Source organism: Carlito syrichta, unplaced genomic scaffold (assembly GCF_000164805.1).
Source record: "Carlito syrichta isolate Samal-C Ts95f unplaced genomic scaffold, Tarsius_syrichta-2.0.1 Scaffold311869, whole genome shotgun sequence".
Taxonomy (NCBI): Eukaryota; Metazoa; Chordata; class Mammalia; order Primates; family Tarsiidae; genus Carlito; species Carlito syrichta.
In genome coordinates, this window is record NW_007255965.1 from 8,219 (window position 1) to 21,581 (window position 13,363).

Sequence of the window (13,363 nt, forward strand, 5' to 3'; positions counted from 1 at the left end):
GGGGTGAAAAGGGAACACTTCTACATTGTTGGTGGGAGTGTAAACTAGTGCAGCCTCTGTGGAAATCAGTGTGGCGATTCCTAAAAGCTCTAAAAATCGACCTTCCATTTGAACCCGTAATCCCCCTACTGGGAATATATCCTGAAGAACTCAAATCACTCTATGAAAAAGATACCTGCACACGTATGTTTATCACAGCAATGTTCACAATAGCAAGATCATGGAACCAACCATGCTGTTCATCAAAAGAGGACTGCATTTTTAAAATATGTACATATAATGCCGGGCTCGGTTTATATTCAGAATAGTAGTGACCCACCTCACTCACTCACCTTTGGGAAGCTGAGGTGAGTGGATTGCCTGAGCCCGCGGGTTCAAGACCCGCCTGGGCAGCGAGACCTCATCTCTACAATAAATCAAAAAATTAGCTGGGCATGGTAGCGCTTGCCTGTAATTCCGGCTACTTGGAAGGCTGAGGCGGAAGGATCGCCGGTGCCCAATAGGTCGAGGCTGCGGTGACCGGGAGCGGCCACTGCACTCCAGTCTGGGCGACAGAGTGAGACTCCAACTCAAAAAAAAAAAGTACATATACACAATGGAATATTACACAGCCATAAAAAAGAACAAAATCATGAATTTTGCAGCAACCTGGATGGAAATGCAATTTATAGTACTGAGTGCTCTCTCACAGAAACAAAGATCTGAGTATCACATGTTCTCACTCATAAGTGGTCCTTGAACAGCTATCGTAATACTATAAGAAAAGGATTGACAGTGGCGGGAAACTATGGGGGGAGCAGGGAGGGAAGGGAAGTGAGATTAACAGTAGTTGATATCTGTCTGGGGACGGGGGTGCACACCTCATCAACAAGGGTACCTGCGCAATGCATATTTGTATATCTAACCCTTAACTGTACCCCACAATTTTAAAATTAAAAATGTGTTAAAAAAAAAAAGATGAAGTTGTACAATGAAACATGTGCTGTCAAGACCCTCCACGGTACTAAGAGCCCTGGTGTATAAAATCACAGCTGGCTCTCTCTGTACAGGAATTCAGAATAGTAGTGACCCACCTCACTCACTCATTTTAGTACATAAAAATAACAAATTCTTATTTGTTTAGAGGGATCTGACCTGGGTTCTTCTTCCAGTCAACCATTTATCCCTACCACATGCAAGGAGTTGTGCCAGGCACGTTAAGCATTATTCTTTGCTCAATGATGGGATGGAATGGGTCTGGAATCTTCTAAAAGGCACAAGAGCATCACTCAGTGGCATCAGTGCCCAGGAAGCCATCACAGTGGGCAGCATGCAGGAGTATTATTAACTCAGTGATAGTTCTACCAGGCAACAAGCACACAGGAGAATTTTCCAGGATTCCTGACAGCTGAAGGTGTCAGGTCTACCTGGGCTCTGTGGTGTCTGAGAGCTTGACCTTGAAGGGGTCTCTTGTCACTCATGGCATGTGACAAAAATTAGCTGAGGAACACCAGTGCTGACCTTCACATGCAAGAAATGAAGAGAGCATCTTGGTTCATCTGAGTCTAGCCAGTGCTCCTTGTTGGGTTTTCTATGTCCTTGAGTGACTAATGGCTGCTGAGGATAACACCATCTGCATGGCTGGCCACATCTCACTGAAAGTCTGGAGAAAGAATGGAGGATTGGCGCCTGAAAGACTTGAAGTCAGGAAGCCTGGGTTTGGATTGAAATGCCTTAGTTTGGTGCTATGTAGCCTCATTTCCTTATTTCTTCAGTTTTTTAAATCTGTAAATGGGGGTGAAACACCCAGCTCATGTTGAGGATGGGGCAGGTGATGTATTGAAAGTATCCAGCATAGCATCTGGAACTTGGCAAGAACTGAATAAAAAGAAATCAAATCTGAGTCTGAGCATTTGATGGGAGGACAGAAACCAAAGCAGAATCTCTGCCACCAACAGCCATTGGTTTCATCTGCAAAAGGAAAATTCCAGAATTTCTTTTGCCAAAAGAAAGCTGAAAAATAAACCTGACATACAATCCTCAAATAAAGTCAGTGTTTCTCTGCAGACTCTTAAAGGTTTTGTGGGTCTTAAAATTCCCTACAACTCTTTTGCTTCCTTGATGTCTGGCACCAAGAAGAGCTTTTGGAAAAGACAATATCATCTCTCTGACCAGCTTCCTTGAGGCGAATCTGTGAGCAAAGCCCAGGGCCAGGCAGTCCTAAAGGGATGCTCCCATCTTCCGGCTATCATTAGTAGCATCTTGAGCAGCAGTGTGTGCATACCCAAATGTTTGGAGACGCCATGCTGGGTGTGTCGTCATATTAGTTATTTTGTGAGCCATGAGACTGGAGTCCAAGGATGGCAATGTGCAATTAATTGGGGATTTTCAAATATCAGATTCCGAGGGAGCAAAACGAGGTGCACATTAGCAAGACATGTAGGAACCGGGACTGAGGGTGAGCAAGGAGCGACATGGTGGAGGCTGTGCAGGGTTAACCTGGCCTGAGATGACCTTGTCCTTCTTGCCCTGTGGTTGCCAGGTGGAGGCAAGGCTTGGAGAAAATGAAGAAGGTCAGGAGTGCCTCAGGTGTGACCTGTTTACAAGATATCTCTCCACCTTCGTGTGACTCTTTCTCAAGAGGGAGGATGGTACATGCAATCAGCACAGGAGTGTTCTGGTTCTCACTTGACTGAGAACCTCCCCCTTCTCCAGTGGGCAGCATTTGTTCACAGTTAGACTGTTTAAAGTGTGGCTTTTCTTTAATTTCTAGAAAAGCAGGCATAAGGATCAATAATTGCGGGGGTCCAGTCCCGCAAGGTCGTGAGATTTCCTGAAGGAGAGACGGATAGGCAAAAGACGAAAACATTATACTTGGACACCTGCTTCCTGAACAGATGACAATTTAATGTTAGTTAACACAGAGCTTTTATACCATTCGTAAAGGTGCAAGACAAAGAAAATTCCTTCACGTACATATCCTCTACAAGTTACCACCATCTAGTGGTCTTAGCAACAAACAAGCCAAGAACCCTATAAACATTAAGACAAGGAGTCTCATTCATAAGGCCAAAGATGATAGTTTTAATCCAAAGTCCCGAATTACAGTCCTTGAACTGTCTCCAGAAAGTTTCCAAGTGCAAAGTTCTTCATGTAGCAGTAGTTTTCCTTCTGGGGCTTCATGACCTTCAGAGCTTTGTAATCGCCTTTCTTGTCCAGGTGTCTTCGTTATTTTTCTCTTATCCTGTGGTGTTTATTTCTAAAGAGAACTCAAAAGAAGCTTTTAGTAGTGCTTCCCAGGCCCCCAAGGTTGCTTTCTGTCTTTAGTTAAGTTATCATAAAAGTGTCTGATTAGTATATTATGAGTTCAGTGAAAACCCACTTTATAAATGTTAACTTAGAGTTTTAACTATTGAATTAAGTAAAACCCTTAAAGATAATCTTTAACCTAAGTCAGTGAAAACAGTGTTATAAATCACCTACATAACTCCTATATAAGTGTTAGAACTTAAAATGAATCCATAATGAACTTACTATAAACTTGTGCTTCTAAAAACCTTATGTCTAAACACTAAACGACATAATTCTAAATCAAATAAGGAGTGAATATACTTATATTATTTATTACTTAAGCAATATCTAGTAACTTATAACCAAGTGAAAGAAAGCATTCTTGATGTACTTCAGAGTTTAACCCTTGCATATGTTAGAAAAGGCCAAGCGGCATAGTGGGAAAATGGAAAAAAGAACCATGACATTCTCAGGTTAGCTGTGAGTACTTCGCATAAACATGCCATCTTCTTCTTCCACGACTGCACAGAATTTCTTCAGCTGTACCAACAGCAAAGACGGAAGACAGAAGGGCCTCAGCTGCCCAGACTCGCTTTGTGGCTGGGGGTCCTCAGTGCACCTGAACTTTGTCAATCAGGTGGGCCTCCAAGGCTGGCTCCCAACAAATAATTGAAACAAAAAAAATTTAAAGCAAAGGTTAATGAATACATGTCGTTTTCCTGATAGAATAGGTTCGATGAAATTATAAAGCAAATTTGTTCATCTTGATACACTTTCAGTAGCTATATGAATTAATTCGGTCTTAAATGGTTTTGACCTGAGTGCTGTACCTCTGGTCCCCAACTTCAGTTGACTGAGGAAGGGAGTGGGGTAGGAAAATTAACAACAGTTCAAAAAGGGCTTTTATGCTTTTTTCTAAAATGCATTCATTCCATGTTAAGTAGGTCATGCCTGTAGGTTCTGAATTAGTGAGGCCCTTATGTAAATGGGCTGTGACTTGGGGAACTTTGCAAACCTCAATCTGATGCCAGCCCCAGCATCAGCAGCTCCTGTCTACTAAGGTGTAGAGACCGGGGATAGGGTGGAGGCTTTTGGAAGTCGCATTAATATTGTCTTCCATTCAGTTCCTTATGTGACTGCCTGAGTATGGTGAAAATAACCCTCCTGGCTAAAAGTGTTCATTCAGCTGCCAAGAAAAGCCTAATTTATTTTTAGGGCCAAACTTCTGCACTGGGACAAATGACTTCACTATGATTCAAAAGCAGCCTCAGGAAAAGAAACTAAATTGTGCAAATGGAAACAAATGGTGCTGATGTGTCCTCCTGCATCTTAATCAGTAGAAATGGGATTCTGAGTCCTGAACAGACATCTACAAGGAACTTCAGAAGGCTACTCTATGGAATGCAGTTTGTCAGTGTTTACAGTAACCTTCTACCCTAAAAACTCAAAGAATTGGGAGATGGGTTTACGTGTACATAACCCATAGTGAGACCCTTTTTGACTCTAAACTAAATTAGATGATGGAAAACTGACCTTGTCGCTGTGCTTTTTAGAATGGTCACATTTTTCAAAATAATTTGTTTCCTTGAAATGACACCCACATCTATGGTAAGTTCAAATTGATGGGAATAGGTGAGTGTTGTTTTGAGAGAATAGTTATGTTTGAAAGGACTAATTGACTAGGTGAGGTTAATCATTTTTAAGCACAAATATGGAGAACCATTCAAATGACTGTATAATTACTCAACAGATTACTGTTAGCTATTTTCCTAGCATTTTATAGCTGACTCCATTTAAAAATATTTTTCTCAGTTTAGCATTGGTTTGCAAATTAGGGATTAGTTTGGCCTATATTATTTTTCACTGAGATGGTGTAAACACCACATCCTTCCCATACTTGAGGCATTCAATTTGCAGAATATAACGTATATTTTAAGCAGGTTTCTAATCTTTTGTAGGAGCAGTTTTATTCCAGGCCACAGCTTTTGATATAATGTAAGGTTGTCAGTTTATCTGAAAAATATTGTTGGATCCAGAATGTTCAACTGGAAAGAGTATTCACTAATCTCCCAATCACTAGAAGAGCGGCTGGCAGGGCCTCTATCCAGGAGTGTCAAACAAGTGCTGGTTTTATCCCATGATATCAGTAACATTTCTTAACGTTTATACTCATTAGTTCATAAATCAACAGTAAGCCAGTTGCTTCCCACAGGTGAACCCTCCTCCTCCTCTTTAGCACACTAGGGTAGGGGCATGGCAGCTGGGAAAGGCGGAGTAGCCCAAGGCTCCTGGGTCTGGTCAACAGGCTTGGTCTGCACAGCATAGCTATGACCACAGCACACAGCAATCTGCTTCCTCTTGTGACAGTTGAGGTTCAAGAGATATCATATGTCAGAGGCCCATAGCCTGAACTTGGAATTCAAGTCTCTCTAGGTACTGTCAAACATTTTATGTACCATTGAAGATTTCACCTTAAAGTTGAATGGCAGCTACCTCTAGGGTTACTACAATCTAGAGGAATTGCTGCTGAACCTGCCTTGACTCAGGAGGGTGGATGGCACTGTGATTTTAAATAAAATACAGGGAAAATACTGACTCCAGGGCAGAAGAGCCTTGGTTCAATTTGGAAAGGTAATTTCTGCTCCAGGCCCACTACCCCAGCTTCTGCAGCTTTATGTCTCCCATCCATGGAGGCTTCCTTGGGATTGGGAGGATCCTTTTTGGAAGGATGCCATAGAAAATGGCTAAGATGAAAGACTGAAGGGTCAAAACTCAGCACAGCTGTAAAATATGTATGCTGGCAAAACCCTGTATCAGGTGCCAACTTCTAACAATGACACTGGAAAATCTCTATCAAACCGTAGTTAGACTGGAAACCCAAACTATCTCTGCAAGTCAGATTTTACAGCAGCTGGTTCTCCCTACATAACCTTCTGAGTTAGGCTAATGGTTAAGCCCATTCTTATAGGAAGAGTAGGAACATGTGCTTAACCACCCTCTACTAGTAAGAGCCATCCTCCACAGTCCATCTCATATTGCTCACGTCTAAGCAAGCCCTCTTGGGCCTAAACATCACAAATCATACTACCCAAAGCATTACAAATACAATGAAATCTCTCTCAAAAGCCAAAAGACATTTTTTGTAGAAATAGAAAAACCCATTCTAAAATTCATGCAGAATTGCATGAGACCAGAAATAGCCAAAACAATCTTGAAAACACACAGTTTAAGGTTTCACACTTTCTGCTTTCAAACTTAGCACAAAGTTCTAATCATCAAAACAGTGAGGTACTGGTAACAAAAACAGACATATCGATCCATAGAACAGAATAAGCAACCTAGGAATCAGCATACACATATACATTGCCAAATTCACTCAGTGGGAACAGAGCAGCAGTCTTTGGACAGGTAGTTCTCAGAAACCTGGTATTCTCATGCAAGAGTATAAATGTGAACCCCTGTCTTGCATGGTAAAATTTTTAACTGAAAATGGGTAAGATTAAAAGCAAGAGTTGAAACTATAAAGTCTTTAGACGAGTACTTCGAAGAAAAACCTCATGACCTAAAAATAGACACCTAAAAATAGGCAAAAAATAAATCAATAAGAACAGACTTCATCAAAATTTAAAAAATTTGTTTATCAAAAAACACTCCCAACAGAAAATTAGCAACTCCAAATATGAGAAAAAAAAGTATTTGGGAATATTTTGAAGTGGTCAATATGCATGATATAATTTTTAAACTCCTATAAATTAATAATAAAAAAAATTCAAAAATGAAAATTTATCGGAATAGACACGTCTTCAAAAAAGATATACACATGGCCAATAAATGCATGAAAAGAAGCTCATCAGCACTAAGCATTAGGGAAATGTGAATCAAACAATAAGTCATCCCTAATTTATTCGAGATGAATAAATTCTTGAGTGCCACTGTACAATATTATGTTTATAGTTAATTTTCATGTGTGTACACTTAAAATCTGGTATAGATTTCCTGTATCTGTTCTCATGAAAATAATAAGAACAAAACAAAGCCATACAAAGAAATAACAAGATTCCACTATACACCCACTAGTTGACCATTATGGAAAAGAAAGAAAGAGAATAAAATAGAAAATAGAAAATGTTAAAGGAGACATGAAGGAAGGAATTGAACCCATAAACAATTATTGATGATAATGTAAAATGGTGAATCTTATATGGACAACCCTATAGTATTTTCCTAAACAATTAAGCATAAGATACCATGGAATCCAGCAATTCCACTTTCTAGCATCTACAAAAAAATATGAGAAAATGAGAACTTCTAAACTCACTGTATAGGGTCAACATCCAGAAGTGGCCTCACTGAAGTTCCCTCCTGTGCCCTCAGGACACCGACAGTGCAGATGGGGGGGGACTCCGTGGTCAGCAATGGCTCTGGGGGCCTGGCCACACAGTCTTCAGGGCACAGGAGCCCTTCTCTGCAGTCAGCGGCAGCGCGGGGAGCCCTGCCCCGCAGTCCATGGTGGTGCGGGGGGCTGGACTCCACGGTCCTGCTTCAGGTCCTCAACAGTGTGGGTGCCCTGCCCTGCAGTCAATGGTGGCATAGGGGGTGCCTCCGTGGTCTGTGGCAGTGTGGGGGTCCAACCCCATGGTCAGTGGTGTGGGGAGCACAGCTCAGAGGTTGGCCCGGATCTGCAATGCTGGGGTCACAGCTCCAAAGTTGGTGGCAGCAGGAGAGGTTAGGCTTTGTGGTGGCAGGCAGTGGCACTAGGGAAATGTGAGTCAAGACAACAATGAGATGCACCTCCCTTATTCAAGATAAATATAATCTAGATTCCTGCTGTGCAACATTGTATGTATAGTTAGCTTTCCTGGATGTACACTGAAATACCATAAAAACAAAATAAAACAATACAAGCAATGAGATTCCACTACACACCCACTAGCTGACCATTATCAAAAAAATTTTTAAAAAGAGAGAAAGAGAATAAAGAAAATGGGAAATAGAAAACAGAAAACGTTAAGAGAACTGTGAAGATAATTGGACTCAACAATTACTGATAATATAAAATGGTGAATCTTCTATGGAAAACCCGATAGCACTTTCCTAGACAATTATGCTAACCTACCATGGAATCCAACAATTCCACTTCTTACATATTTCCAAAAAAAGTGAGAAAATTCAAAAAAATGAGAGCTTCTAAACTTATTGCGTAGGGCCAATGCCCAGGAGCGGCCTCACTGAAGTTCCCTCTTGTGCCTTCAGGGCACCAATGCAGGGTCCTTCGTGTGGGCCCAGCTCCGCGGTCAGTGGGGGTGCTGGGGACTCTGCCCCATGGTACGTGGCAGAGCTGAGGGCCCAGCTTTGCGGTGGACAAAGAAGCGGTGGGCCTGGCTCCAGGGGGCGGCGGCTTCGAGGAGGACCTGGCCCTGCGGTCGGCAGCGCGGGGGTCTCACATAACTTCAGCTTTTCTGGCCATTGCAGGGCCTGTGGCGCTGGGTTTGGCTGTGAGGTCAGCTGGGACATGGGGAGCGGTTCTGCCATCCTCTGCTGTGCTGGGGCCACTCTTTCATGCTCGGTGGTGCGTGGGTGGACTCGCTCCATGGTCAGTGGCACGTGGGGAGCCAGGGTCTGTGGTCTGCGTCAGTGAGGGGTATGAGAGCCAGCGGCAGCTCAGGTGGCCCAGCTCAGTGGTTGTCTGTTAGGAGGAGGCCCTGGTTCGCCGGTCTGCGGCGGTGACAGGGGGCTCGGCTCCACCATCAGCGGCACGACGGAGCCCTGCCTGACTCTAGCTCCTCTGAAGTAGGCACATCACCAGAAGACTCACGCAGCTCCGCACGACGCACCATAAGAGCATGAGCCTTAAGCAGAACGTTTATAGCCTGCGTGTCAAATAAGGACTCCTGAAAGGCTCCTTTGATTGGATCAAAGGAAACATATCTGTCATCCAATCAATATGAGTACTTTTCATCCAATCAGAAACCGCCTTCATCATCCAATCAAAATGAGTCATTCTGGAGACCTCATTTGAATAGGCAGTATATAAATATTCTGCTCCGGCTGCATTCGCCCAGTGTGACGTCTTTCCGGTCAGCAAGAGTTCTCTTCCGATGTGCTGTGTCTTGAAAAGCTAGAGTGATGCCGGACCACTGACCGTGGAACAGGGGTCCTTGTGACCCCGACGACCGCAGAGCTGGACCCCACGCCACAGGCCCTGCAGTGTCCAGAAAAGCTACAGTTCTGCGGGACCCCTATGCCGCTGACCGCGGGACCAGGTCTTCCTGGAAGCCGCCGCAGAGCCAGGCCCACCGCTTTTCTGTCCACCGTGGAGCTGGGTCCTAAGTTCTGCCACATACCGTGGAGCCAGGTACCATGCGTCACCACTGACCTGGACATTGCACCACAGCGGATCTGGACCCCCACGCTGAGGACCCCACAACTAGAGTCCCCATGTACCTGATGATGGCCGAGCTGGCCTCCCATGCTGGCGCGAACTGTGAGCCCGGTTACCCCACACCGCGGCGAACCGCAGAGTCCTACTCCGCGCCGGCACCGCAGACCACGGAGCCAGGCCTCCCCCGCCGCAGACGGCGGAACAGGAGCCCCAGTGCAGAAGACGACCGCGGAGCCGAGTCCCCCGTGCGGCCGCTGACCGCCGGCCCATGCCCTGGGCCCTGCATCGGTGCCCTGACAACGCAGGAAGGCACTTCGGTGAGGCCGCTTCTGGACATGGGCGCTACACAGTGAGTTTAGAAGCTCTCATTTGCTTGAATTTTCTCACCTGTTTTATGGCATGTGCTAGAATTGGAATTGCCGGATTCTGTTATAAGCAAATGCTTTTTAGTTCGCGTGGTATAAGTAAATCTTTAATAAATAAGCTGCCTTTAAAATTATCAGTAATGTAAAAATATAAATTGCTTTAAATTTGTCAACATACGTTTTTGCCTTGATTTAATGGTCAGTTTTATATTTTTCTGATTTAATTGAGGTATCAAGGTGTACCATAAAAGTTGTAAAGCTATCAATCTGACCTAAGATAGAATACTTTGATAAGTAAGTACAATTCTTTGATAAGTAAGACTAATTTAATAATGTTGGTTCAATTAAAGCATCAACATCCTCTAAATTATCAAGCAAAACACCCACATATTTAACTTTAAACTTCCTACTTAGGTCAGCACCTGATATTCATAGGTTATAAAAATTGCTAATAAGAAAATAACTTGAAATGATAACTAGCATTGTCTCAGATTTCGATTTTCAAAGGTAAAATGTTAAATATTAAATAAACTAGATAAATGTAAATGCCGCAAACATCTATAAATACATTTTATATAATTAAAAATCTTAAAGTTATGGCATATTAAATTAAATAACATATTCATTAAATATGAGTCATTTCCAAATAAGATTTTAAAAACTGAAGCAAAATAATAAGCAAATATAAGTTGGTTCTTGATTTTCTAAATTTTATAGAAAAATAATGTATTTCAACTTATTAACATACAAAAAATTAGTGTGGAAAAGTATGTTTTTTAAAATTATAAAATGGTTCTCATCTATAAAATATTAATGTGCCGGATAATTCAAAATTTCTTGCTTCCTAAGTTTTCACTAAAAATTAAGGTTACTAAGAAGTAAAAATTCTGATATATATATAAATCTAATTTGATTATAATTCTAATTTATATGTATATAATTGGTGTTTTAGTGAAAAAATTGAAAGGGCATAAAAATATGTTTTTTACTGAGAAAAAATGTTCTCATTTGGAGGATATTTAAACATTGCTTCAAAATGTGGATTTAAGAAGAAAATGAACCAGTATTTAGGAGATAAAGAGACAGAAGAAAACTTATGTGTATGAAGATGCATTTTTTGGTAAGGAAGATTCAAAATAATGTAGAATAAATAGTTTTGTATCAGAAAGAATTTAGTGTGGTAAATATTTGTCCCAAAGTAAAATGACTGGTTATTTAAGAAAGAGGAATTATAGGACAAAGAAGATGGTTTAAGCATATCAGAAATGCTCTTATTAAATCATGATCATGTTTGTGAAGAAAGGATTTATGAAATAAATTTTACATAAGATCAAATTGACTTTAATGAAGAGAAAATTATTTAAAGTCTTTCTTAAAATGAGCCTTCCTATTAAAAAACACTACAGTAAAACTAAAAATAATGACTGTCCTGTATTAGAATATTTTCTTGATGTATTCATTTGTTAGCAAAATTGCAAAAGTGTTTGATTTTTAATTCTGAAATGTATTTCTTTTTACAACTGTCTTCTAAATTACAAACCATTTCTATTTTTTGCCAAATTTCTTTCTGAGATCTATTTAATTTCTCTAGTTGCAGGTTAAAAATGCTGTGATAAAAATTATAAAGGTGATTTATTGCTCGTGATAAAATTTTTCTTTTTGAAACTTCTCCAATTTATACATTAAAAGTTCAGTGTTTGCTGTATTTTGCCACATAATTTGCATATCATGCCTTGTTGCCTTCAGCTCTCATTTTTGCTCCCCTTAGGAAGTTACATTTTTTTCCTTGGATGCAGTAATTAACTTTTTTGACCTCTTCTGAATTCTTGTAATTGCTCTTTTCGTAGTTCTAACTCTTGTCATGATCTGATGCTGATTTTCTGAAAGGCCTAGAAAAGCAATGTTTTTCTCCAGAATAACTTAATCCTGTATTCTTGGATTTTTATTTTTTATTCTTTTGATGTGTCTGAATTGTGAACAGAAAACTTTCCATGCTATTAGTTAGAGCCATGTATTCCCCTGCTTAAGATACTAGTTTTCTTGTTAATATTTCTTTATAATATAATGTACAATCATAATCCTGGACACAATCTTCCTTTTCATCAATTTTTCACTTCCAGCTTATCAAAATGGGCTTCCTGTAAGGAGAAGCAATTAAACTCCAGAAGATTATACTTTACTTTTTTTGGTAACTGGTTTAAAAGCAAAAGAATTTGTATTTTATTAATATAATTTCCTGTGTTGTATTCATTAGGTTTTTGATTACTTAGAAAAACTGAGCTTTAAAAAGGTTAAGGTTTTTATATCGATGTAATTTTTTGCACTGTCTCTGAAGTCTTTGGATTATCACTGTGATTATATAAGTGATTTATTTTGCAGTGACCTGTGATTCTATTTTTATCAAGTGTTTTGAATCTTTCAGTATCTTTGGCAGGCTTTCACAGGATCAAAATCCTAAATTAAGTCTTTCTGACTCATAATTAACCTCAGTATTTTTCAGTTAAGCCACTGAAGAGCCTCAATACAAAAGTATCATTTTGTAGGTAAAAGCTATTAGGCCTATTTGTTAAATTGTATGAAAAGACTATATCGAATTCATAAAGGTCTGAGGTTCTGATGTGACTCGATCAGTCAAGCTTCTGGTTCTTATCTTAAATTGTTCATGTAGTTGAAATAACTGCATTTCCTTATCAGTTGTAAACTTTCATCATATACATGGCTATTCTAAGTTTTGGTCACTCACGGTTATTGTTTTGAAATTATTCTAAAAACATTTGTGATCGGTTATAGTTCATAATTGCGTCTCATGGAAAAGACATTAAGAAACACTTTTTTTTTTTTTTTGAGTCGGCGTCTCACTCGTCGCCCAGACTGGAGTGCAGTGGCCACTCCCGCCGCCGCTGCCTCGACCCGCTGGGCTCCGGCGATCCTTCCGCCTCAGCCTGCCGAGTGGCCGGAAATACAGGCGCGCGCTACCACGCCCGGCTGATTTTTTGATTCATTGTAGAGAGGAGGGCTCGCCAAGTTGCCCGAGTGGGTCTCGAACCCACGGGCTCAGGCAATCCACTTTTGAACTTAGACTTATGATACCTTTTTAAATAAATAGGTTAAATAAAAATATCCAGGACTTTAATTTAAAAAACTGATAAGTACATGAAATTGCTAATAAAAATGAAGCAAAACAAAAAAATACATAAAATTGAGTCACTGATAAGTATAACGTTTTTATACCCTTTATTTAAATATTGTTTACTTTTTAGTTAAATGCTTTGTTTTTCACATTTAAAAATATTATTTCATATGTTGTCTATAGTTCATAAAAATGTGGGGCGGGCAGTCTCCGGCG

At 40.6% G+C, this 13,363-nt stretch overlaps 1 pseudogene; it reads left to right on the forward strand.

Moving 5' to 3' along the window:
* The first annotated feature begins 9,708 nt into the window (after window positions 1-9,708).
* Window positions 9,709-13,363, forward strand: part of LOC103271742 — a 5,117-nt pseudogene continuing 1,462 nt past the window's right edge.